Genomic DNA, 27,948 nt, shown 5'->3' on the forward strand with positions numbered 1-27,948 from the left:
ACTTATGATGGGTTTTCTATGGAAAGGGCCCCTTGCTCGAGGAGGGAAGTAGCGTGTGTCCTGGCAAACCTCCCTCTGCAGAGCTTTGTTGTTTTCTGAAGCTGAGGAGCTTCTGAGCCAAGGAGCTTCTTCTCAGGACCTAAATCAATTCCATTTACATACAATATTGAGTCCAAAGAGTGGAAAAACTCTCCACAGAAAGAGGAGAATAAGTGGCTGCCTAGAATTCATTGTCAGATAATGATCCAATCTCTCAACAAATACAAAGCTTCTCTTCACAGCTCATGCACGCCGCTTCACTTGGCCTCGCAGATGCTTGCAACTCTCTGCCTCCAATAAAGCCTTCGCTTTGCGGGGGTTCAAACATCCCAGATGTTGTAACGCTAAGAGTGATGCCAGGCAGTCGTGACGGCAGTTGCACCATCGCCTGCCCGCAAGTCTCCGTGAGCCCAGCACCGCGCACGTTTGCTGGGAACTCTGATGCTGGGCATGTCTCTGGGAGATCGCTGGGACCCCACCAGGTGCTGGGTGCCTTGGCTGGGACAGCTCTGGGTGCTGTTTGCAGCCCATCCACAGCACCAAGTCCTTGGCACATGGCTGAGCACCATGACCCTTGGCTGCCGCCGCTCCCAGGGGCTGCACAGCCCCTGTCCCTGCCCAGGGCTGGGAGCCACACACCTCCATGAGCTCCATTCATTGTCACTTCAAACCAGCTCCCAGAGTGGCTCAGCATCTGTTGTGTCGAGGTGTCGGAGCAGGAGAGCGCAGGGAATTTCGCTGTCCTGGACATCCTGGGGAGAGAGGGCAAAGGCAAGGGGTGAGGGATGAGCAGCACTCTGAGATCAAGTGAATCCTCCTTCCCCATCAGCATCGGAGGCTGTTCCCGCAGCGCAGATCCCCTCCCAAGCCCCGCCGAGCAGAAGTTAAAATAGCTTCCTACGCCTGCAGTCGCTGAGCAGGCGGGAGCGAGGAGCACTGTCCTGGGGAAAAGGAGGGCACGTGAAGCAGTAACAATACTTTCCTCTTATGTAACCCTTGCCTAAAATACTTCAAAGTGGGCTCGTAGATAAATAATTGAAGATAATACAGAATTAGCTGTCATTTTGTATGTCAGAAAGTAAAATTCTCCATTGCTTCTGTGCCGGTTAGGTATCAAAATCACTCCATTTGTGCGCTGAAATGAGGCCACATGGCTTTGGAAGCTGAACAAGAGGGCACAAAGTGTGCTTACATACATTGCAGCTACTCGATGTTTAGGGCAAAAATTATTTACTGAGAAAAATTCACAAGTAATTCTGAATAATGAATAATTGAGAAACTTCTAATTCACCCACAGGCAGTTTGCAAGTGTGGGGAGGGGGGAGAGGGGAAGCAACATTTGTCAGATAAATTATTTGTGAATTAATCACTCTGATACTCTCTGAAGTCGATGGGGTACTTGCATAAATAAGACTATTCATGGAGAAGACCAAGTCTTTAATGGTACTCTGAGAATGGTAAATTCATTAGCTGAAAGCACTGATTATGAATCAAAAGGATAGGGAGGGGAGAAAATCAAGTCATAATTAGTCACTTAAATTGTATCAAGTAGCAAGCAACTGATTTTAAACAAGTCCAAACAAAGGGGAAATGATTCGTTCTGATTAAGTCAGTCTCTCTTGCCCTTTTAAAGATTTATGAAGTAATGTCAATAAATTATGGCTCTTGGGACTCAACCTATAAAAACTGCATAGAAAGGCAATATAATACAACATCAGACAAGTGGGTTAGACACAGTAGAACAAAAATTAAATGCATATTTATTAAGGAGGTATATAACGAGTCTCATGTCACCTAAATATTGACCAACTGTCTCTAGCCTAAGCTCTCCTCCCCACTCCTGTTGTTACTGATTCTGTCTCTGGCTGCTCTTCTAATGCTGAAGTCGGACCCAATTTGATCACTGATAAGCTTAATTACACTGCTGAAGGACTTCTTGTAAAACTAAGTGATCTGAATTAATTATGGTGCTGGTGAATTATGTAGCATACACATAAAGACCCATTTGGAGTTTCCCCTCTTTCCCAGTGCAGCATGGGATCTGGATTTCCTACAACGTATTTTCAACTGCTGTCAAAATGATGCTGCAGGGACAGGGCAGGTCTGCGGTTTAGGAGTCTCTTTCTCCGAGGCAATATGTTGAAAGGACAGTATAGGAAAAGCAAACAGTATTTACTACAAGATGGTAAATTCAGGCATACCGGTTCTGGTGCCAGGGTGGTGGCGTTATTGTTACTATTGTAATTATCGTTGTTGCTATTAAGGACGCATCAATAATGAACTCAGTGCTCTCTCTAACAGACGCTTTCATCCAGATTGTGTCATGGTGGGCTCCTAGCTGGGGCAGAAATAAGACACAGTGGTAGACTCAGGGAAGGACAGACTATATTCAAGCTACAAAGTACTGAACCTCCTCTGGGTTTGATCCAGAGCTAGCAGAGATAATAATGCCTCACAGTAAGATCAACCTTTATCCAGGATTTCCCAGCATTTTGTATTAAGGAAGAAATATTCTCATATATGTCTGGGTACTGGAGTGGCTAAGCCCAATGCAGCAAAGCACTTGAACAGATGCTTCAGCTTGAGTCCACATGAGTCCCACTGAAATCTGTGAGACTTAAACACATGCTTGAGCTATTTGTCAGAGACTGATGGGACTGCTCAACATGCAGCATGTGTGCTGGGGTTTCCTTCAGCTGGCAATCTCACTGCTGGAAACTATACATTAAAGCTGAGAAAGGTTTACGAGCAGTCAGCAGTGTCATGGTGTTAGCAAACCAGGGAGCAGTCTTTCTGCTGAGACCTCCCCGGCTGCTGGGTCGGTCGAGTTTGTGATCGTGTCTGTTAGGAACCATGCTGAGATTTGCCAGCTCGTTTTTCCTCCACCCATCAGACACCATTGGAAAGGACCGACAGCCTGGATTGGCACCTGCTTTCTGGATGCAGAAGGCTCTGCTTCACCGAACTTCTCCAGTCACTCAGTCCTGCCCTGCTCTATTTTTGGTACCAATAAATCTCCTGCAGACATCCCCTTTGTCACAGCCTGTTCCCCAGCCCCTAACTCCATAGGCTCCTCTCTGTTCCAAATGTAATTGCTCTTCAGCCTTTTTTTTTCCTTTTTTCCTGCTGTCTGGAACCATAGCTCATCATCCTACACTTCTCATTATCTTAATTAAACCAGGGCAAATCAAGGGCCTGTTTTATAACCTGACATTACCCTGTACAATTTTTTAGCTCAAAAGATGTGAATTTGCACTATCTCCTCGGAGGAAACTGGCACCTCAGTTCCCTCGGCTTTCAGTACCATGATTGTCTGAGGGGGGCTGAGTAACAAACTGAGCTGAGCGCCCCGCTGTGCCCCATCGCACCAGGTAAAACCAGTCTTTTCCATAGCAGCCCAGTTCTTTCCGACTGTCTCTGGTGCTCCTGTATGGCTGCTTTGGATAATTGTATTGCAAACCACTAGATCTACCTCCTTATTCTATTCTATTCTATTCTGTTCTGTTCTATTCTATTCTATTCTATTCTATTCTATTCTATTCTATTCATTCACTCACTGCTCACTATACTGGCTGACGGTTGTTTTGTTGGTTTTAACTGCATTTCTACATCCCAAGCTGCTATCTGCCATGGCACTGCAGCACCCAGAAGTTAGGTGAGAAAGCTGAGAGCTGTCCCCAGCAAGTGGTGGTAGATGGAGCAGGCTGCTGGGACGGCTCGTGGTGGCTTTTACTCCACCCTTTGCAAGAGCAGTCTTTGCAGGTGATGGACCAGGCACAGCTCGTGCCCTGTTCCAAACCATGGGCATGCAGCACAGCGAGGTTTCTCGGTCCCTCTGCAGGTTCCAAGCCATGTCCCTTGAAATGATTAATCCTCCTCCTGGCTCCCCTCTGAGCAAAATACTGTTTTATGTGATATGGCATCTGAGGGCCATTACAGGGAACAGGACTGGCATACTCCTGGTCTACACAGTCTCATGTTTTCAGTACAAATTTGCTGCTGACCTGATAATGTTATTATCTGGATAAAGGTGGTTTAGCTTTTCTGTACTGGAGCTAGATGTTTTGTCACACTAGTCCTTTCCAGAGCCTAGTTTCTGGGAGGATCAGAAGGAAAAAAAGGGGAGAAAATAATTTAAACCAACATTTTTTATATTGTTTAGGGGCCATGGCCCTCTTGTTCTTTTATACCACTAGGAGTAAGAGCATTTGTACCCCTTTACTCAGGTGTCTCGTCTTCTCATCCTGGAAGTCCTTGGGTAATGCTTCCAATTTCATAACGGGAAAATGAAATGAAGACGGTGTAGAGGTGTATGCGGCCAGGAGAGGGTGCTGGGAGCCAGGTACTATCCCCACCATCCCCCGGGATGGGCACCCATATTGACACATGCAACCCAGTGTAAATATGGGCCAGTCATTACATCTCAGTTCTGCGTGTGTAGATGTTGATGATAATAGTGCTATTCAGTCCTTTCAGGAGAATTATCTGCTGTTTAATTAAGCAATGTTTGTACAATATCTAGAAAGGCTCTGTTGTAAACATATGGCGTGCAGCTCAGAGTGCATTGGTGGGGAAGCTGCCGTACAGCAGTAACTGATCTTACACCGTGCTTCGCCTGTGCGTGTCTCAAGATGAGCTATGGAAGAAAGGAGGTAGTACTGTTAGCACATCTGTTTTTCAGAAAAATCATGGGATTAACCCAACCCCAGAGAGCCCCTGAGAGCCACCCCAGGAAGATGGTTTGTGTCTCCTGCCATCTCAACCCCTGGGTCGTTTCTCTGCGTAATGAACAGTGACGGTTTGTGGTATGAGGATGGCCAAGGGGACTACCTGGGCTTTGAGATAATGGAGACTCCAGAACAGTTCACTCAGAGAGTTTACGGCTTTGCTCTCCTTATGTTGGTGGGTTTTATGCTCCAGTTTCAGGTCTTATTTGGAGCTATCTGGCTGACCCACCAGCACAGCTCTGGCTCTGCGTGATGCAGGGTCTGTAGACTGAAAGCGAGGTCTACCTGGGAACTCCAGCCCAGGAGAGGCGTTGGGAATTGTAACCAAGAGCTTGGAGGAACATTAACATGGTATTAGACATGAGTCACCAAACACCTTTCCCTAATGAGCTTCAAAAGTGGAGCACCATCTGGCCTCACCTTCAGCACCTCGATTATACGAACGTCCTGCACCTGCGTGTTCAGGGTGCGGCGGGGAGGCTGCCTTGTGTAACGGGCTTAAACCTCCTCGGGGGTCGGGACCGCGCGGTCCTTGGGGTCTGCTGCTCTGGGGAGAGCAACTGCAAGAGCAGGAGCATCAATACCTGCTGGGAGAAATCTGGTGGCTCCGTGGCAGCGAGGAAAGCGCTTACAGACAGGCTGCGGTTAAAATGCCCGTCCCTGTGTCGCAGCAAAGCCAGTGGGAAGCAAGAGGGAAACAATTGCTGAATAAGGAGATTTTCTTGCAATGAAATTACACCTTTAAAACCTCATGTAAAGGAGATGTTAGTTCCAGGAGCAAACAACTGACTCTCTGATTTTACAGGGAAACAAGAGATTTAGATGGTTTTAGACATTATTTCTTTTCGAAACACTGCCAGAACATTTTCCAATTTTATTCTGAAGTGAAAATACATTTTTAAAACATGCCTTCCCCCCTGCTGTCTGGCCACTGCAAGACATTCGGCAATATTAGCACAGCTGATGGCTGCTAAATGGCCTTCTTTCCAACAGTAATGAGCTGCATTTAATAATGAATTAAACATCATTAACCGGGGAAGTTTTTGGTGAATGCTTCTTTAATATCATTGTGCAGCAATTATCACTGGAGTGAATAGCTCAGCTCTGTCCAGCTGCACCATTTGTCATTATTTGGAGGAGCAGTAAAATCACTCTAATCCAGGAGGGCTAATAACATTAAGTGACACTGAGTAAAGTTTAACAAGTGTTTCTGTTCATCACGCAGACCAGAATAACTAAGATGCTTTATCCAGCTCCACCTTACTTCTGTATCTGGATGACCCAGCTAGCCTGGCTATGTTTCTGCAATCAATGAAAGCCCCTCTCAGTATGATCTAATTCATAGGCACATGAAGTTTCTTTATTAAAAATTGATACACACAATTAAAGGATAATAAAAGATGATAATGGGAGTAATGAAGCTATTTGGTATTTGCAGTCTTTATTATACAGTGCCATTCTGTAGTAATGAGACCTTCCAGGCTTATTTATCATGTCTAGTTATAGGGTCACTTTCATGAAAACATGCTTGATACTTTTCCAAAAATTCTTCCCCTTAAAATAACGGACTCTGAAAAAAAAAATCAAAATAACTATTTACCAGTATTTCTTTGGTGTTTCCTTACTGCCATAGCTGAGAGATATACTTTTTAGCAAATCATGTAGTTGCCAAAATATTCCTTTTCAGGAGGAGAGGGGGCATTGCACAGCTTGCAGAATAGTTCAGTCTGAGCAATGAGAAGTGCGATTCAGGGACGGCTAAAAGTTTCATTTGGGCTGTTGTGAAAGGAAATGGTTTGTTCTAATATTTTCTAAATTAAATGGTTCCCCTTTCTTTTTTTGAAATAGTGCTAAGATAACTTTTCTGGTTAAAAAAAAAAAAAAGTATCTTTATTTTGGTAACCCAGAGAAAACCAAACTTTTCTTCTTTTGAGCAGAAAATAAATATTTTGGATCAAGTCAAAATTTTGTTTCTCAATTTTTCAGCTTGGTCCCTCAGCTGAACGATTTGTTATTCGGCAGCGCTGCTCACTGCATCCCCACCTCCCTGCCAGAGCGAGGGCTTCTCTGCTCTCCCTAAGGCTTGCTGGAGTGGGACAACACAGGGAGCAGGCAAAAGACACAGCCCTTGCTCTGAGCTAAAAACGTGGAAATAACTGGTTTTGAAAAAATAAATTATGGAATGGTGGAAAGCAGGGGCACTTCTGGGCTGGGTATGCGCCTGTGATTTATGTCTCCCTGCAGCAGGAAAGCTTTCCACCCCTATTTACCCAGCTGCTCAGGAAAAGAGAAGTGCATTTGCAATGGTCTGGCTTGCCCCAGACCATGGCTTGTGCTGTTCATAACTGCAGAGCTGTTGCATCTGTTGCAGCACAGGGGAGGCCACAGCCGTGGCGTTGGGACTGGCCACTGACAGCGTGACACCGGTAGATCCTGCAGCTCCGTTTCCCTAATTCCCAAGCTGATGGGTCTTCCTAAAGCTTGTGCTGGACGCAGCAGGAGCAGAACGAGCAGCTCACTGCACGTCAGCAGAAGGAGCTGTGGGGTGTTTCTCACGCCATTTACTCCCCGCTGGTATCGGGCGTGAGCACAGGCTGATCAGCTCCTTCTTCTTCCTGTTCGATGATCAAAATATTTACGGCTCAGCGAGTGGGGCTGGCAGCAGCCCCAAAACTTAGCTCTTGATAGTAAACGTCACATTTAATATTGATGATGTGGGCTACTCAAGTCACACTTGGATGAGTTATTAACCATTGGGAATGACATCTACAATAGGAAACTCCTAAAATGTGAGCGGCCTTATAAGTGCACATAGCTTCTTTTTTATAAAAGATATAGAAATCTAAGCAATTCACTAAAAATATATGGATGCTGTTCATTGTTACATGGCCAGAAGAACCCATCTGCTGTCCAGGCTGGTTTATTATTACCTTAGCAGTGCATAAAGCTATGCCCTGCAGGGGAACAGAGCAGTTATTTTATCACCCACAGCAAACAGCACAGAGCAACACTGCGCCGTGTCACTGGCGATGGGTCCCTTGTTGCTGGCAGACCCCACCAGCTCTGCTCCCTTGCCTGCGGTTCCCACTTCTCCGTTTGGTGAGACAGAGGATGCCAGAGGCTGATGCCTCTCTGCCACAACGGCAGTAGAGCTCTTGGATTTTCTTTTGATTGTGCACTGAAATGAAAATAAACGACTTTCTGGGGATTCAGGCCAGCACTAATATACTATGAATGAGTTGGGCTCTGCATTTTCACACCACTAAGAAATAGTAAGGTAAGTAGTACAGTGAATTCGTTGTTAGTGTTCTGCTGGGACTTACCATGAAAGAGACTCTGTACGTTACCAATATTACGGGAGACAAGAAGCAAATATAAAGTTACACAGAATGTCAACATTTATAGCTTGCCATAAAAGGGTTTCTTATTATTGGGAGATAAATTCTCTTCTCAGGTGTATTGGTGCAAATGCTGAGTATTCATAGAAATCCAGTCATTTGGTCAAACCGTACTACCAACTTCAGCAACTGCTGTGTTGATCAGGTCACTGAATTTTATATGAATATTCCACATCCCACTTGTGATGCTCCTGTTACCGAGATGAGCAGTTACCCTGGGCTGGAGTGCAGTAAAAATGGTTGCTTATGGATCCCACAAATCCATTTTAGGTACTGGTTTTCCAAGGCTCTCAAAACCAGACAGGAAGGCTCTGTAGGGAGCTGCGTTGCTCGGACTGGGGAGGACTATTGCACATTGGGAACAGCTTCAGTAGAAAAGGAATTGAAAATGTGGTCAGACCCAAACTGCTGTGTTTGATGGGTTTTTGCACCACCCTCAGCCAGCTAGCAAGTTTCCAAGGTGAATACATCTACTGTGCATTATAGCTAGGTTGAAAAAAAGCTAAAGGAAGTACAATATTGCGTTATTCTTCCTGTTTGCTCCCAAAATAGCAGTACGGATTTCAAGATGAAGGGTGGAAATGCAGGTAGTTGTAGGGGAGGCTGCAGCAGCTTCTCCACAGCGCAAGAAGTAGCTATTCCTCCCCTTGTGCTTCTAAAGCTCTCAGAACTCACTTTGTTCCACTTCACATTGCTCCTCCGGTAAACAAAAATGCAAACCCAGAGCAGAGGTGACCAAAGCCAGTCCAAACTCACCCTTGTGCAACCCGGAGAGCCCTGGCAGCTCCTCCTGCTCCCGCTGCAGGCAGCTCCTCTGGTCAGCTTTGCACCATTGATACAGCTGCGGTTAACACCTGCCTCGGGTAAAAGAATCAGTAATTATTTGCACTTTTTACCTCCATAGTGTCCCTTAGCACATCACAGACTTGCTGTGTGCCAAAGTCTGCCCTGACTCATACCTTCACCTAAGCCAAGAAAAGCCAACCTTTTTGAGCAGTAGCTATTAACCTTCTTTTACAGATGAGGAAACTGTGCACAAAGAGAATAAATTATTTACCCAAGGTCACAGAACAAATCCAAAATGCCATAATTAGGAAAAGGACCGAGATTGCCTAACTCCCCTTCCTGTGCTTTAACAGCAAGTGTTATTTTTCCCCCTCACTGTGACTTACTCTCCCTTGGGCACTTGTCATCCACCCCACCTCGCCCCCCAATCCCTTCTCATTTGGTACCTACCCTACTTCTCCATTTCTGACTCAGCACTATCACGGTACACACCGAAGTAGTCGGTCTCAATGTAGCATCGTGTCTGGCAAAGTAAGATTTGCATTTGACTCTTTAGCACTCTAAATGCAAATTACACGGTTGTGTTGAGGCACTGATTTATACTAATTTGTGCTCTGTTTTGCTTTGGTAAGAGCTACCTGAGAGACTATGGCTTTTTTTAACTTTTAATAATGACAGGGGTTTAAAAGCTTGTTCTGTAAAGTAGTGGAACTGATTGTTTCATCAACCTAAATTGTGGCTGAGATAAGTTCAGTCTATGGACACACTAAAGTCTTTCAATGTTGTGCACTTCCAGTCTCCTGGTCAATGTGGGGATGACTCTGATTATCCTGACGGCCTGGCAAAGGGCCCTTTTGCCTGTAATCAAGTTTAAAAGTGCCAAGAGCAGGTACTGCATCAACATGATCATCAGCAGTATCTGAGTTAATTTTAACTCCTTGGTGCATTAACTGGATGAGGCTTGTCCCAGGACAAAATGTATGGTATATTGCCAGAGTTTGCAGGTAAATATATCACATTCCCTTGAAGCATTATCAATCAAGAAAGAAAATACATTAACAAACCACAAAAAAACCCAGCTTTTTTTTTTGAAGAAGCAAATCAGAAGTGAATTTAATGTGCAAGGAAGAGAACACCCAAATTACAACCTAGATATCTTGAAGGTCTTATGAGAACCATAAAGGTCCATCCCCCATTAGATAAAAGAGCAACCACCAAGCTTAGCAGTTAATTTCCCACAGAGGAAAACAAACGTGGATAAAAATATCAGAAAGAGGAACTGTAAGGGGCAATCAGCATGAAGCAGGTATGCTGTGGGGTCTTCTGGGAAGTCCCTGTCCAGGTTCAGCCTGAGGCCAAGGGGCTGTATTTCCAGCATCACAGTTAATACCTTTTTCTCAGCAATTCAAAAGCTTCTAGTGAGAAGCTTTAAAATGACTAAAATAATATTTTTAAAGTGTTCCTTATCCCTATCTTTGCATCTTGTATTCAACGAGAGGAGCTGCTTGACCTGCAGACCTCTCATGCTCCAAGGCACGGCAAAGTGGGGGGATTTTCCTTTAGCAAACACGACGGAGCGTGCAAGGCACCTTCCGGGAGCGTGCCGAAGTGCCTGGCTGCCGTTCCTTGGGCTTCTGAGAGCCATCTCAAGATATGCTGGGAATGACAAGACGTCCTGAGAGCTGCCAAAAAATCACAAGAAACAGCTTGTAAAAATGCTTAAACTTCCCAGTGCCCTTAATATACCGTAAAAAAATCTGCTTCATTTAAACCACACACAAGGCGGTTAGGAGACTTGCTCCTAGATGTATGGGCTTTAATAGTTGTTATTGCCATTCCCAAACATAAGAAATGTAAAGCACTTTAGGAACAAAAACCACTGTGAAGGACATATTTTAAGTCTTCTCAGGTTGTTGCTAATGTTTCAAAAAGACCTACCGCTTTTCTGGAACCCTGTAAAGAAAAACGTGTCACAAAATGGTTTTATTTTCTGTTTCTGGCCAGTCAGAGCAGCAAGACAGCATGCTGTCAGAGCGCGGTCACACACCGTAGCTGCTGCTCTAGTCGAGGAATGAAATATTCACACCTTTCAGCCAGGGTTTTTATTAAGGTTTCAGGTGCCTACCTTCTGCCATCCACATCATTTAAGTAACGATGACCAAAGCCCAGCTCATTTCTCAAAGATTAACAGCTTGCTGGGAATATTTAATTGTCTGGAAGCAGAACTGAGGGATCCTGCAGCAAGTCCCTCGCTCCCAGGGAAGCCCCTGAGGCCAGGATCGATGCTGTCAGTTACAGGATTAAAATCCCAGTGTGTCCCAATGCAGAGGTGGCTGAATTCCAGTGGGGAGAAAGCAGTTCAAAGCCAAGGACACATGGCCTTGACAGCAGGATGGAAACTGTCTGGCTTAAAGTTGCTGTGAAATCATCATGAGTTATTTTTATGGGATCCTGACATCTCGCAGCAAAGCAGCATTAAGTTATTTTGCACTGCTGGTTTTTGTGAGTTCATAAGCACCTATCACAGGAGCGCCAGGGACATGGGGGTCTCAAAGAAGGTCTAGCCCTTGCCTGGTGGCTTTGCTTGGGCATTGCAGCTCAGTGTGCAAGTGTACGTGTGTGCAGACGTGTTCGGGGAGCGATTTACTGCAGACGGGGTAACATTTGCTTCTGTACGTGTGAAGGACCCTCATACCTACTCTCCTGCTCATTGTCTTCATGCAAATTTGATCTGGTGTTCAGGGCGTTAAGGTTAGCAGCAGAAACCTCTTGTATCTGCATCCTCGTCCCTCTCACCCTCACATTTCCATTCTCTAGTGCCTTAAGTGGTCACTTAAAAAAACCCAGTTACACAGGCTTTTTCTGAAGAGCTGCCCTGCTCCTCGCAGCCTCCCATGCCCCAGGACTAAAGCACTGCCAGATTGTTTCCCTCGCTACAAGGCCTGCTGCAGCCTGGCGGAGCAGGGATTAGAGCTTGGACTGGCTCCTCTAGTCCCGAATATGTGCTCCAGCCCTCAGGGTACAGCAACATCTTCACGGCAACACCTTCTCTTTCTCCCTTTTTTCCTATAGAAAAGGACTGCCCTGGTGTAGGTGTCCATCTCCTGAAAGTTCCCGTCTGCCTTTTACGGTGATGTTTAGCTCTGCCCTAGCCCAGGACTCTTTGCCTATATAACACAGGCGATGTACAGCCCAGTGCTGAGGTTTCTGCGAGGGCAGCCAGACAGGACACTGCTGAGCTCAGGGTCACTGGGGGGGCTTCGGTCAGATTTGGGAGCTGTTGACTTCAACAAGAAGTAAGTGCTAAGGCAGGCGTTAGAGCCCGACTACCTTTGCAGAGCTGGCCCTCCGCCGCTTTGCTGCACTTCTTTAATTCAAGTGGTGACTCACAACCTGGAACTATTAGGTAGATGGCATATGCAGTTAGCGAGTGGTATTTTTCAGTGCTCATTTTACTTATTATATTATATTTTGATTTATAATTATATATACAGTGCATTCCTCTCCTGGGCTCCAGGCATCCTTGCCAAAATTAAAAAGTACAGTTAGCAAAACTAAAGCCAGCAGATGCTCAGAGCTCTCAGTCAAAAATAACCAGCCAGAGTGACTCTTTTTTCCACCAGTTCTTCATATATTTTCTGTTCTCCCTGCACTTCCCTTCCCATGGACCTCAGGACGAGGAGGGCAGCCCCCGGACCAACCTTTTGGCCCCACAACAGCAATGGACAGAGCAACAAAACAGCTCCAACTCCTTCCTCAAATCAGAAGCAGCATTTGCTGGTATTCCCAAGTCTTCCAAATTCATTTACTTTGTATTCCTGGGAGTTTTTAATGCAGGGAGAACTGTCTGTGTAATCATTAAGTGGGATTTGCAAGTGCCTGTGAGAGGGGATGCAGTGAAGCATCACCTCTCAGTCTCTGGCAGCCTTTCCTATTCAAGGAAATTCAGTTTGCTGTGAAGAGGAATGGGGGACCTAGGGTGGGATTTCTGGAAAGATGAGGAGGACCAAGTCATATACAAGGTGTCTTACACTGATGTATTTGTATAAACAATACAAGTCATACTAACTTCAGAATTGCTGCTCTCTTCTTTCCCAGAGCAAGGGCTGGGGTCGGTACTACCATAAGAGATGAAGGCGGTAACTCAAAAGCTGTCTTTATAGTCATCTGTAAAAGAGTCAGCTCAATGGGCTTTGCTGGCAAGGGCTGTGCAGCCAACACCAACAAATCATCCCCTGAAAAGTCCTCTGTGAGATTTTTAGACAAGGTGAGGTAATATTTACAGATTTGCCTCTACAAAGTATGACTGACAGCTGGCAGGACAGCGTCCAAAGAGCCGGTCAGAGGGTTGTGAAACCTGCCAGCAAACAAGAAGCACAATTTCATAATTATTTCAGACTTCCCTGGGAGATCAAAGAGCAAAGCTGATACAGGCCTGGTAGGGAATTGTCTAGATATAGCGCAAGGCAAGAAGAGGTTAACACTGTGATTACTGCTGGAAATGACTGATGGAGGAACACCTATGGAGCCAGCAGCTGATTAAGGGAAAAAAAATCCTTGCCTTTTCCTATTACTGAAGTGAAAAGGAGACATAGGCTGGCCAGGACAGCAGGCTTTCATGGGAATGCTACAGCAGGGATGAGTGCGGAGCTCTAGCACGAACCCGGCAGGTCTTGTCACAGTGTGGTGTCACACATCTGGGTATAAGGCTGATGAGTTTGATGGGGGAGATGCTAATTTGGGTGAAACTTGAAAATTTCATTGAAATTCCTGCATCTCCCTGAAGGCTGCTTGTAAAAATGTAACTTTTCGTCAGCAAATACAGTAAGAAAAGCTGATAAGCACTGGGTGTCATCCCAGGAGCTGCATCTCTAGATGTGTTCATGATTGTGTCTTGTCCCTTTGGGAAGGACATCAAACCACCCAAAGGCAGAGGAGGTCCAAGCAGGGAATGGGCCAGATCTCCTTACGGCACAGGAGTGGGGACGTGTAAACAATAGTTTTCTTGTCTGAAATAATTTTTAATACATGGAAAATTTTCCCTCCCCAAATTGTGCAACCATTCCCCCCCCCCAAATCCTACGTTTTGGGTCTGAGTATTCAAGAGATTTTATTTCCGTAATTTCAGACCAGGCTATTTGATCCTTAATTTATTTAAAATTAATTAACCAAACTAGGGAAAGAAGGCATTTTGAGCTCAAAAGAGAGCTTTTCATTAAATGTTGAAAGGGAACATTCTGAAAATGCAAAAATATGCATATATTTTTTAAACAGACCATAGGAACCCAACTCTTGTTCCCAGAACGCTTCTGTTTTGTTAAATGGTCGTATTGTCACAAATTTTGCTGTAATATTTCTGACCTGGCCAAGTTCAGAGCAATCACATTGATTGACCAGGCAAAAGGAACTGAGTTTTGTATGGTGGGGAAGGATAGCAGGAATCGGAGTCTTAATAATTAGACTGGAGCTAAAGGTTGAACTGGAAATATGCTATTGTGTAACTCTGGGTGAAAAATCACACAGGTTTAAGGGCATAATGTATTCTCAATGTTAATCACACTTGATTGCATGCAAATAGCTATTCCCCTCTACCATGTGTCTTGGCGCTCAGAGCCTCTAGGGACAAATTCCTCCACTGGATGTGCACGTTGGGCTCTTCTGGATCCAGGTTTGGGGAATGTCTGAGCAGGGATGAGATGGCGGAGCAGGCAGCGTCTGGTTGGGGCTGGGTGGTTTCCTAAGTGGAATGCAGGGTGCACTGTGCTGTCCTTGTACGGCCAGGCAGACACTGCTCCTAAAACCAAAATCACATGTTGGGGCAAGTAGGGGGCAAGATCTGACTGCTCCTGCCTCTTCTCTGCTCATCCTCAACATAAGTAGACCAGTATAATCTCAAGGACTGGCAGCACCTCGCCATGTTAAATGCACCCAGAGAAAGCCACTGTCTTTCGCTATTTTTTGTAGGCTGGGAATATTTATACTGAAGCTGGCTGCTTGAGGAATAAGGTCAGTGCATGGGCCAGACAACACCCAGCAAAGCTGAGTGCAGTAGGGCTTGTCCCTCTTGTTCTAAAGTTTGTGCTTCAGCCACAATTTCTCTTCTCACCAGTATGCTGCTGGTTACTGGGAGGTCAGCCTTGCCATGGGTGCAGGGTAGCATTCATGTGCTCGGTCCTAGGGAGAATTTTGCTTTCTCTGGGACAGATTTAGACTCTTGTTTAATAAGCACCGTTATAGCTGCAGTTTTGGTGTTTTGATGAAGCTTCCAGATGGCTACTTGTGTTTTCTGAGGGCAAAGAGAAACTCAGCAGCTGATAGTATCAAAATCCAACAGAGAGCAATACCTCCGGCTCCAGGACCACCTGATTCCTGGAGATCTGCTTTTACCAGCTCACTTTAGAAAATAGATGTTGCCTTTGTTGTGATATAATGGCTTAATAATTTATCCATATAACAACTGAGACAGGAATATAAGAGGATTATAATAATTTCTCTGGCCCGTGTGGGAGGATGTTCTTTCTGCTTTGGTTAGTTCACTGATAACTCAACTCTTCAGCAGGCAAGCGATTGCATTCTTAGTGCAGGTTGCTGGAACAGATGGCGATCTATCTGATCCATGCAGTGATCCATGATAAGCCATCCAGCTATGATGGTTAAGGGAATCCAGGGACATATTTGTTGCAATGTTGCACTGCCCTGGTAGCTCCCAAGCTCTTTCCATCCCTTGTCTGAATCCAAGGCAAAGGCAGCTCCACTGGGCACCATCAGAGCTTGACCCAAGCTCCTTGCCTGTCTGGAACGTCTATGCTCTGCAGACACACTCAAAGTTTGCTCTGCTGTTTTATGCTGTTTTAAAATGAGTTTTAGGCATCCAGGGAATTAACAGTATTGCTGCCCAGTAAAGTTGGTTTGTGAACCTGTTTTCTAGTTTTCTTTGTTCAAGGTTTTTTTGAGCAGACCAGAAAAATAAATTGATACAATTTCTACTGATAAGAAAAAGCATTTCTAAGAATTCTGCTGATAAAAAGCACCCTGCCAGCAGTTACTTAAATACCACCGTGCTGAGATTTCTATTAATCAGAAATTTGCATTACCTCAGTTCCTATAAAATTAAAACCCAGCATTGGCTTTGTTTACAGGATGGTTGGCTCTTGGTCACGGGGGATTTTGGAAAGGGGGCAGAACACAGCAGGGACACAGCATCTGCTCGAGAAGGCAGTGGCCACCTACCAGGAATGAAACCACCACGAGATGCACTAGCTGACAGTCCCAGTGTCTCACAGCAGTAGGCTCTAAGGTGGAGGCAAAGCCCTGGCTCTTAAATCCATTCACAGAGACGTGATTGAGCACCTGCATGTCGGAGAGCTTCTGGCTGCAGACATCACTGGAGAGAGGTGTAATTGACCCTGCACTTCATGGCATCTTTTTGGAGTTTGGCTAATAATAATAATAATAATAATAAATGTAAAATAAAAAATTAATAATAATGTTATTCTCCCCAAATGCTGTGTGCTCGGGTTCATGCCACTCTGACTCACACCAGTCCCTCTCCGAACACCGACCCCACAGCCCACCTCCCTCCACTCCAAACAGGACCTGCAGGGTATTCTCAGATGCACACTGACCACTGTGAGAGCCACAGGGACCTATGGAAAGAGGCACTACTTCCTATGGCTGAAGCTTCCATAATTACTGAGCTGGAAAGTTAATTAATTCCTTAATTATATTGAAACAGTGATCAGAGTTTTTAAAAATTAACCTCTTCTATGTGATGCCTCAAATGCAGCCCTGTCCCTGGCACAGCCCTACTGAAGCACAGTGAGATGCCAGGGGAGGACCCGAGCGCACAGGACAGGACACGGGTGGTGGTGGATGCCTTGAGGGCTGCAGGGCAGTTTCCCCCTTCCCCACTGCGGGCGCACATCACAGCAGGAGCTGGGAATAACAGGGCCTGGGTTCCTTAGGCCTGATATGACAGCAGCACCACGTGGGGAAGTTTGCAGCAACCAGAGCCATGAACCAGCCATCAAGAAAAGGTTCAGCTTGAACCTTGATGAAGACCTGCCAGGGCCACATCTTGAAGCAACACAGATCTCCACCCAGAATACATGAAGTTAGCTTAGGAAGCATGAGAGTTTCCTTTTTAACAATCAGTATCGCCCTCTATCCCTGTTGCTTAGCCATAAGGACACACGCATTTCATGTGTTTGCATCCAGCAGCAGCCGGAAGGGTGCTGGTGGGGCTCACCCAAAGCAGGGATCTTTAGAAAATCAGGGTCCTTCCCCATCCTCTGTTATTTCAACAACACTTACTCTGGTTTTGGGCAATACAGAAAACCAGTGGACATTGTTAGGCTGTGTTGCCGGCCAAGTCTTTTGCTGGCCCATGTGAATTGGGACGAGCTGTCCCCCTCACCCCGCACTGACCAGACCATTCACTGGGCGTTTGCCCCCCTTGGCCCTGTGCTTGCCATGGGCCCTGCCTGGTCTCTTGGTCCTGAGGAGCCAGCCTTCCTTCATCTAGCTGTTTTACTGCTAGTGTCAACATGAATAAACCATATTCCTTTTAAGCTACCTACAACTTTTGACAGCTACAGTGATGTAAATAAAGCAGCTAACGCAGATGCTAATATTAATTCCCATGACCCAGTTGTGCTTCACTAATAGTATCTGGGTTACCAGCCAGGCAAGACAAGAACGCAAAATATTTAGCCTGTCTCAGTCTGTTACACCAAAAAAGCAAGCATTTGAAGATATTAATTTCTAGAGCTAAACCTCAGAGGTGCCCTCCATTGGCAAAAGGCACAAGTAAGGTCTGAAAAGGTCACAGGAATCCGTGTTTAGTGATGGTTAGCAGTTAAGCCATGCTGGCCACGCACGGGGTGATACCAGGACCTCTTGCTATGCTGCAAATGTGCTGTGGCATCCTCGGGTCAGGTCTTGTCCTGTCCAGGACTGGGCATGCATCACACAGACAGATTGCTGTGGCGGTCAGAGATGTGCTGTTTGCAGGATTGTGAGTTGTGTTGTGGTTTTTAAAGCAATATTTAAGATATTATTTAGCAATATTAAGATTTCAGGATAATCACCCATACAGCCCTTCCCAGCTGCAGCTTGTATGCTCTTGCTCATCCCTTTTGTTTCTGCCCAGGAGCTCTATTGACGTTCAGCTTTTTCTGGAGCAATTCAAAGGATGTCAAGTGTGAATAGTGTGAAAAAGTGTTAGGGAAGAAACATGAATGTTGTCATCCAACCTTATGCAGCTGAAACAAAACGGCTAGGCCATTGAAATCTGCCTTGACACCCATGGCACAGCCTGACACAGCTGTTCAGCTCTCCAGTCTGTGTGGGTGCTCTGAAGGTTCACGCTGATGTTCAGCAGAAACGGTCCAGAGGCACTGGGGCTGCCGCAACCCAGCTGGTTTTTGCTAGCTGTAAGTGTAATATTGCTTCTTTAGAGACTTGCAAAGCCCCTTCTGAAAGGCCAGACTCAGGGCCCGGCTGATCAGTACCATTTTTATTTATCCTCACAGCTGTGTAATGAAAATACAGAAGTGCATGAGCAACTAGTCTTCAGCCTCAGCACAGCTATTTGCAAAAGCAGAGTTACTGCCATTCATATGCGGTCGTGGATTTGGGCTCTCGGTGATAAAGAATTAGTAGGACAACTCTTCCTACAAAGAACTTGCCTTGAATTTACTGAGAACAAGCTGAATGAAGACAGGGAAGCAGCCTTCGGTGTGTGTATGGTACAGGTGTGCTGTTTGTGTTTTCTGTGATAACACGACCGTGCGGCTGCAGGGAGGCAGAATTGTGCTGCTCGCAGCAGGCTTGGAGGCTTAATTAAGCTTCTAGTGTTCTGTAAAGTTCATTTCACTGTTCGGTGGAGGACAGTTTAGGATAAGCATAATAGGATTACCACTGCTATATACAGCCGCGTAAGCCAGGAAGTCCTCGTAATGGGCCTTTACCCAGTAGGAAAATCTTTTCAGAGGATGCTTTTTATAAACTGTGCAGTTACGCACGCTATGAGTGTTTGGGGAAAGGTATCCTTCCTTGTGTAGTTTTTGCAGAACCAGCCCAGGTCCCCACTTTGGAATAGCACACGTTTCGCCGTGCCAGGCGCACTGAGGTTTGCCACTAGCGGTGCGAGTCATGTATTTGCTATCCCGTGGAACGGTCTTTCCTTGTAAGTGCTTCCCCTGGTACTAATCCTGGGACTAAAGTCCAGGTGCCTTCAGCCAGGTAAGCCCGGCAAACCTCGCCTGCCTGGGCTCACGCGACACCGCTGAGCGCAGCTGCCCGGCGGCTGCGGGAGGCCGATGTCTGCCTTCCTGCAGGAATTACCAGATTCAGCAAGTCACAAGGCGAGAGCGGGGTTGTGTTCGTGTGTGAATGGCTAATTCATCAGCATGTCTTATTAGGAGCAGAGACAAGACTCCTGGGCTACTGCCTGCGAGAGCCAGAGCCCTGCTGGTCCTTCGGGAGCGGAGCCAGGCTGAGTCTGATGCTTTGTCACCAATCGGGAACAGCTACAAACCCTGGTAGTTATTAGTGGCACATGGAGGAGCAAGCTGCGCTGAAAACAAGATGGATTTTTAGAAGTGCCTAGTCCTGACCTCTCTCACCCAGGCTGTCCCAATTGCTCTTAAAAGAACTGCTACCTGGGAAACCTACCTGCGCGGCCACAGCAGCTCAGCAACGGCAGCCAGCTGAGCCGCAGCACGCGTTCGAGGTGGGCTCTGGGCACCAAGAGCCTCCCGTGGCTCTGCAGCCCCATGTCACGGTCCAGCCACCCATCCTGCTCAGGAGCTGCCCTGCCTGTGGAGCTGATGCACACGGAGAGGGCTCTTCCCCTGCACCGAAACACCTCGGCAGCACCAAACTGCAGGAGACGTGCCAGCAGGCGCCCTTAGCTCCTGCTGGAAGCCAGAGGCCTCTTCCCACTGGCTCTAGTCACTACAGCGTTTTAACGCTGTATTTTCTTAATGCATTTTTTTAATGCAGAGGAGATCCGTGCTTCAGTGGGTTTCTAGAGGAGGAGGCAATTGGCAGAAATGTTGGGGACACCTTGATTATCAGGGGACATCAGTGGGCTGGGCGACTTGCGGTGCGGCAGGGCAGGGAGCGAGGCTGCGGGGCGGCAGCAGCAGCAGGTCTGCGGGGATGGCGCAGGGGAGCTGGGAGCACGGCGGGAACACGGCCTGGCCCCGGCCCAGGCACATCCCTGACCGGAGAGGCACAGTGCTGAGCACATGGAGAAATGCCAGCTGGTTTAGGGGCAGCGGGTATTTCTTGGGGTCCCCTGGCTCTGGAGAGCAGCATCCCGCTGTGATACTTTAACATCACCCTGAGAAGCAGAGGCAGAGCTCAGCTGTGAGCAAATAATCCTGCTAATGCTGTTCCCAACGAGGCCGATTCAGGCTGGTTTCCTTATCTTTGCCTTTTCTGCACAGCAGCAGGTAATTCATAGATAAAACAATCAGTGCTTATACACACACACAGACGCTCAGGAGCTATTCTTAATCTTTCCAAATCCCTTAATATACCTTATGTATACAGTTTGGAACTTGTAGATTTAGCATGATAGATTGATTTCACACACTATCTCAATGGAAAATGACATTAATAACTAAATTCTTATATTTTTTTAGCCCTGGCTGAGCTACTGCAGAGCACTGAACTGTGGTAAATCTGTCCCGGGCAGAGCAGCAATGCAGTCAGACCAAGTTCTCTGATTGTGTCTGGTGTTATTGCCTGGATTATATAAAACCCAAGCTGTGGTACAGCCACAGGAGAATTTGGCCAAATAACTGCAGTTTGAGCATATGTTATAACCAATCAGCTGGAATGATTGTATTTATTTTTCACAACTCCCCCAAAATGGAGAAAATGGATGAGAATTGAGTGGGTCACGCAGATTGACAGGGGAAGCTGATATGATAGTTTGAAACAGATGACTGAGGTTTTTGGCTTCGTGGGTTCCTGCCTGTACCACCAGGAATTTCCAAGAGGTTTCTCCAGTAAGAGCAGGCAGGCAAAATTACAGAATTTCCTTGTTAGCCAACCCGTAGTGAAACTGGGCACACGTGCTCATGTCCGTGAGCTGTCCTCTCCTCCCCAACGCTCGTGCTCTCACCTTGAGCAGCTGGTGTTTTGAAGAAGCGTGTGCAGTGCTCACACGTGGAGCGCACCATATGTTTGGCAGCCCCAGGAGCTGTGTCATTTGGCTCTCTCGCCGAGCGGCGCCCGGCCTGGCTCGGGAAGCAGATGTCTCATCCCAGTCTTGGGACCCGTGCAGTATCACCGTGCCCGTAGGCAGCGCCGAGTGCCCGCTTCTTTGTGCTACCCAAACTCCACCATGGTGTCAACCGGGAGCTTGTCTGCACACAGATGTTACCCCGTGGCAGACGGAGGTGTGAATTAGGGACACCCTCTGCTTTGCACAGGCGGCACGGGTGGGCCTTCAGTTTGCAGAGCAGCTCAGGTTGCTTTTGGAGCTACCTTGCAAGTAGTGGCCAGCATGAGCAATGCAGACCGGCTCCTGTGCACCAAGTGACAGCGCCCACACTCTCCCGAGCCGAGATGTCTAACAAATTGACTGGGATCCCATTTCCTCGCGGGGACAGTGATGCTGGCTTGTCTCGCAGAGCTCTGGGAAACTTGTTGCATGAGTGCTCGAGAGACAGCCTCACACCACAGCCGCAGAGGCTAGCTGTGCTTGAGTACAGGCGTTTTGCATCTCCAGTTGCGATGCTGTGCCTGTGCTACCAAGCACAGAGCCTTCTATGCTTCTTGCCTTTGCCTTCAGAGGAAAAAATGTTTCCACTGCGTAAGTCAAGCTATGGCCAACCCAGGCTATTGTTTTGTCTATGTTTTTATGTCCCTTTCAATATACATGTCAGCTCTGCCACGTCCCGTCTGTTAGAAAATGCCTGGGTTTACATATTACCTCATTAGTCTTACTGTCTATCCAGCATTTTTTCCATCCTGCAGGCTCCTCACTCCTTTTACATCACTATGATTAAATCATTTGCTTGGGCCATTAGCAACAAGGCTTAGTGTTTTTATACTCCTGCCTCCGTAGGAGATGATGTGGGAGAGGGCTGAGGAGGGGGAATATGTTGACTTTTAAGTCGCAAGCTGGGGATGTCAGAATAGAGCAGCACAAGGAACGTATATTTTACGGTGCCGCCGTCGCAAAGCAACACAGCAGAGTGGTGGCTTTGTGTCAAGAAACACTGTGCAGAGCAGTTTCTGTGTTTATTTTATGGAGCAGCCTGAACTAGGAAAAGAAAAAACCCAGAAACCTCCCTCAGCAAGCGGACGCGCTTGGCTGTTCTGAAGCCGCTTCCCTTGAAAACGCGGTTCAGGTCTCACGACCCGCGCCGGCGGCACAGCTCCAAAGCAGGACGTGCGCAAGGCACACAGGATTAACTGCTGGCCTTAAAGCACGGGTTTTCCAAGGCTTGATTGTACTGCTGCTGTATCGCCCACTGGGGCTGCCATAATTAAGGCTCTGTCAACTTCCAGCAGCCGCCTTTACACGCTGTGATTTTCGTGGGGATATAATTTAACCCAAAGCTCTTGCTTGGCAGCACATTATTTTACAGGGTTACTTAAAAATATGTTTAAACCGTTTCAAATTACAGATTGGCCCAAAAAAATGCTTTCTCAAACTAGGGTCACCCTTTTAAATACAGGCATCAAAACTTGGCTGGTAAATTATCTGGGTACCTGTTGGGTGTGGGGTTTTCAGGGGGCAATTAAGGAGCGCTCAGAGGCAAGAGCCTGTAACAGCACCAGTCTTTACTGTAGCAGCAGGCAACTAATAAACTTTTAAAAGAAAGCGATCAGGAGGGAGGGGATCTGCCTGGCTCCCTGTCAGGCTATTACCAGGTGATCCTAAGAACAGCTTGTTGAAGCCAGGTTGGTTCATAGCCTGTACTGGGGACAGTCACATCTGCTGCTGGGGTCTATGTACACCAAGCACATCTGCGCACACAGAGCAGCAGTGCCCTGTGTGTGTGGAGGCAGGGGAAAGGCTCACTGACACTGTGCACATGCACAGAGCGATCCTTACAGAGGGTTTTAACCTTGGCAGTATAACAAGGGTTGTTTTTTTTTCCTTTTTTGTGAAGTCCAGGTCTCATGCCGCAGACCCTCACAAAGGCAGGGATGGGGCAGACCAGGGCCAGCTGGGATGCGCACGCAGGCACCCGCTCCTGTGCACCCCTTTCCACTGGCCCCAGCATCACATCCAGGCTGTGCAACCCATTTGGCAGGATTTGGCCACAGGACTGGAGCTCAGCCCAGGTGCTTAATGTGGGGATACACCCTGAGAGCCCATAAAACGCCTGTGCTGTGGGAGGGAAATCCCGGTGACATTGCACCTGACTGTAGCAGGAGGAAGGGACTTGTGCATTGAGCCACTGTGCCACCTGGAGTCCGTCCACTCGGTGCTCACACAGCCATTGCTCTGCCAAAAAAAGAACACTAATAGACTTATTTTCTTCAGAATAATAAAACAGAGAAACAGCAACAAAGCCAAGAACATTGAGGTGGTGACAGCAAGAGTCTGGCTTAAATTCCCCAAAATAACATCAGCTAGAGCCTGATTTGAAAGCAGCAGACACCGCGCTGCAAATGCAGAGAGTTGGTGACTGTCATTTTTTTCTTCAATAGAATTTTTTTTAACAATAATACATGACATTTTTCTTTGAGTAACCATACGGTTCCCTCCAGATTTCCCATTTCTTCTACGTTTTCCACCATCTTCACATAAAGGGAGATTGGCTGCAATTGTTTTCTGCAAACGGCAACTTTGGAGGGGGATACAAGGTCCAACCTGGATTCCTCTGAGCATCCAAACCTGGAGGGAGAAGTCTTGGAAGAGACGGGTGAGCCCTGCAAAACGCACTCCAGACCCCTCCTTCCACACTGCCTTTCATAGGGACTGAGCATCGTCCCACACTGGTTTCAAGCTCATTTCTTTGGGAATTATTTTTTGGTGCAGAGACAGGAGGTTTTGCAAAAGACTGAACTAAGAGCTGGAGGTCCATTACATCACATATTACAATCTTTGAAAATCCTCTATTTAAGCGAGTTTTGCTCAGGCTGCAATAGTAGCACGCTCAGTGTATGAGCAAGGCTGACGATCTCCCACCCACGGGAGTGCGACGGTGTGGGGTGGGGGGTCCTACATCCTGCACCCGGGTGTGTGCAGAGCAAAACCCTCCTGGTGTGGCCATCGGACACTGCTGCTGGCAGCGTGGGGAGACACGGCCCTTGCTGTCACTTTGACAAAGCCATCCTGCTGCTATGTTGCTGTTTGTGTTAATAATATTTTAGCAATTTTCAAGAGTTGTTTTATTTGAGAGATTTGAAAGGTAAACTGTCAGCATTTCAGTGCTCCCCCACGGAGCAGTGAAATAATCCAGGAGCATGGCTTTGCCAGGTAATTTTCTTCCTTTCTATCTTCATTATATCTCCCTTTGGTAACTAGGGTCTTTGTTAGCATAGCGCTTTAACTGGATTTTGGAGCAAAATCTACAGGTGTAGAAGGGGCTGGATTTGATTAAGACACCTTTAAATAGGAGCCATCCCTTCCCCTCCTGCCCTGCTGACAAAGTATTCGCGATTTTTTATTTGGTTTCCAGTAGTGTCATCTCTTACATGCAGCTTTAATACAGCCTGAGTAACTCTTCACATTTCCAAGAGCAGGGTTTCAGCCAGAATGCCATATTTTTGTCTGGTTTGCCATCCAACTTGCCCAAAGCCAGAATTTAAATGTAAAGTTTTTAAGCCTCCCTTCACGGGGCTGGTGGCAAGAGCAGGGCAGGCAGCGACAGCCCTGCCGGGGCGGCAAGTGCAGGACCCAGTGTTTGCATCCGTTTTGGTAAGAAAAAGACTTCCTCCCTCCACCCCGTGTTGTATTTTGGCAAATAGCATGGAAGGAAAGACACTTGGTGAAACGGTGCCCTACCAAAGCGACGGATTTCTGTTGTTGACCTCAGCCAGGTCAGGAGCAGGATCCTGTAACCACGTCTCTCCTCCAGACACGTCTCTGTACATGGAGATAAATAGCTGATGAGTGGGGACTCACCACATGAACACTGCAAAACGCACAGAAGCTGCCTGCATTATAGAAGGGTGTGAAACAAAGCTACTTTTTCATTATTTTCGTGTTTCCATTGTATTTTCATTTTAAATTTTAATTATTTTTATCAAGACTTTTCCTTTTGACCTCTTTAACCCTGCACTATTATTATTTTTCACCTTAAATTGAATGCTCAGTAAGTGATGAGCTGCAAAAGCTTCACAGAAAAAGTTCATAAATGAGACCAATTCTGAAAAAGTCCACCCTTCCTCACGACACCATCTCACACCGGCTCTCCCTGGCCATGTCCCACGGGCAAACAGCCTCTCTTCTTGCTTTCATTCCTGCTCAGTGTTTTTCCTGAGTTGGCACCTGTAATCTCTCGTCCTAAACTGGGGAGGCTGATGTTTAAGTCCAGCTGTTCACAGCGTGCACATCTCACCTACGTCTTCCATGGGGCCGCAGATACGGTCAGCAAAAGCCTGGCTTCTCTGGGGCTCCTGTTAACAGCTTCTGGCTGGGAGCCTGTGCTGGCACATTCACAGCGGCACAGGATGAGACCGTCCAGAACAGGGCATTATTTATTCCTTCTGCAAAGGTACAAAGCCTTAGAGGAAATGAGTTAACGCAACATCTTCAGTCAAGCTTAGCTGCGGTAGCAGCAGCTCCATGCCTGGCTTATTCACCCCAGAAATAAGGAGAGCCTGTGCCTGGCTCTCTGCTTGCCCAGGGAAAGTGTCTGCTCCTCGCCCTGCTGATCTTAAGTAACCATTTTCTAAACCAGTCCACCGACTACTCAATAACCTGATAAAGATGTTTCTGCCCAGAAGACAGTAGAAATTTCACATCAAAAATTTGAATCTCACAAAACCTCACCAGCAAAATTCTGCAGAAAACAAGCTAATTCTCTGGAATATTGCAGGGAGCAATAGATAAGGTGTTAAATTAAGAAAATAATTATTTTCTGTAAGGCATTTTTACCACTGCATCTCCTTCTCCATGGTCACCCAGCTGGGCAGGGTGAAGTTGAACAGCACAGTACAGAAGCTCAGGATTCACCACTTTATTTTTTTCCCTTGTGCTTTCACCAGCCACTCACTGAAAGCTACCGTTTGGGAATTTCCAATCCAGGTGGAAACCCTTCAGGAATAGGCTGTAGCTTTTGTGCAAACTATACAACTGCATCTTGCAACCCATGAATTCATCCACAGCAAAAGCTGGGACCAGAGCACAACTGTTGCTGGTTTACAGAAGTGAAGCAAGTTTTCTGTGTGTGCGGGGATGCCGGGGTGCTGCCACAGTCCCCTCAGCTCCGTGCAAGCAGGAATGCCCCCAGGCATCGGGATTCCTTAAACCTGGCTGGGAACGGGTTGGTTCCAGCTTATTTCTACCTGTCACTGAAATAATCAAATCGTCTCTTGCCATTGGATTTTTTTTAAAAAGTGTGTGTCTGAAATGATCAAAGGGCCTTTTCATGTGATGGGGTGAGCAAAGTAAGCTCTCAAGGTCAAATCCAAAATGGCCTAATGACTCTGGGACTCAGATCTGACCTCCAGTAGCAGCAATGAGCCAGGAGAAGATGAGCAGTTCAGGAATGAGAAAATGAAGCCTTTGAAGCCAATAATGCCCTCTGGCAGTGAGCAATCAATTGACAAAGAAATGAGAGAGAGGGAAAAAAAAACCACCTTACCAGACCATTCAGCCAGGCTGCAGGAAGGGCAGCGCCATAAAGCAGGGCTGGCTCACAAATAGAGCAGCACCTTTTTTCCTTCCTCTCTCTTTCCCAGGGGAGAGTGGCCATGGGAACAGACACACTTTGTGCCCTCTGAAGGGGATGCAGGAGACAGCAGATTGATCCAACCTGCAGCAGGTTAATTGGGACACACAGCTCCAGTATCACTACTCTTAGGATGCTTTTTGCTCTCTAAGAAATAAAGGAAAACAATAAGCCAATATTAGCTCCTCTGATGAGCCTGGCCGTTCGGGACTGCCTTGGGAATTGCCAGCTCATTCCATGTAATGCATGGAGAGCCCTCGGCTGCTGGGGACTCTCATTCACATTTGCCTGAGCCAGATTTCAACCACTGAAACCTTACCTAGATCCCTTGGTAATTCCTATAAACTTGTTTCCCTGGCATGCTGAGGGATGGTTTTTTCCCTTAGTATTTTGCCTTCTTTAAACGACTACCAGTTCAGACTGGATATGTTTTTCCCACTCGGCAGTGGGTTTCTCCCTGTGCTGGGCTTCCTCTGTGTCTCCTTTCCAAATGTGCTGAGCAACTTCTCGCCAGCCCAGGTCCAGCAGCTCTCATCAGGCAGCAGACGACTGTCACAAATGTTGTCAATGAGAGACGCTGGATATTGCATGCGTTAAAAAGCCATATTTTAATACCTAGAGAGGAGCTGGGACCTTTCGCAAATCTTGCTCTGTTGGGGATTTTGTGCTGCACTCCTGCTGAGGCCAAATGGCAGCACAGGAATAGGTGCCCATTTCTGCAGAGGTGCGGAGCACCAGCAGACCCCGGGATTGCCTCTGCCAGCCGGGAGGCCGTGGGGTAAATCCCCCCGTTCAGCAATCAGCATTTTGCAGTAGTGTGAGAAATTTGCTTGCCTTGTTAAGGACCCAGTTAATATCTGGGCTGTCCCGTGGGCAAGCAAGAGTACGTGGAAAGGGTTAAGCGCTGCCCTCGGGAAGGTGGGTCTTACCAGTTTGTCTTGATGGAAGAGCAGAGAGCTGAAGCGTCTGCCAGAGCTCGTTAGGGATAATGCAACCTGATCGGAGACAGAGCTTTATCCAGCGGCTAAAGGAACCCGCAGGGTGGCTTTCATCTGACCTTGCACTGGATTGCACAGTCTCTCCCCGGGGCACGGCCTCTGCAGACCCGCCCTCTCTTTCCAA

General features: G+C 46.9%; 1 protein-coding gene and 1 long non-coding RNA gene across 4 annotated transcripts in view; one reads left to right on the plus strand and one right to left on the minus strand.

Annotated features, from left to right (window-relative positions):
- Positions 1-27,948, plus strand: part of KCNB1 (potassium voltage-gated channel subfamily B member 1) — a 131,897-nt gene that overhangs the window by 86,286 nt on the left and 17,663 nt on the right. The gene's annotated exons all lie outside the window — the stretch shown is intronic.
- Positions 374-27,872, minus strand: LOC148056533 (uncharacterized). Of its 2 annotated transcripts, XR_015703037.1 has the most exons (5): positions 27,756-27,872; positions 25,492-25,639; positions 24,936-25,016; positions 8,921-9,018; positions 374-791 (listed from the first exon to the last, which is right to left on the minus strand). It is a non-coding gene; the product is annotated as an uncharacterized LOC148056533 (long non-coding RNA). The 2 variants fall into 2 exon arrangements; XR_015703038.1 differs by lacking the exons at positions 374-791; positions 8,921-9,018 and adding an exon at positions 22,157-23,429.

This window comes from Nipponia nippon, unplaced genomic scaffold, assembly GCF_047370975.1.
Source record: "Nipponia nippon isolate SJK-2023a ecotype South Korea unplaced genomic scaffold, ASM4737097v1 scaffold_13, whole genome shotgun sequence".
Lineage (NCBI taxonomy): Eukaryota > Metazoa > Chordata > Aves > Pelecaniformes > Threskiornithidae > Nipponia > Nipponia nippon.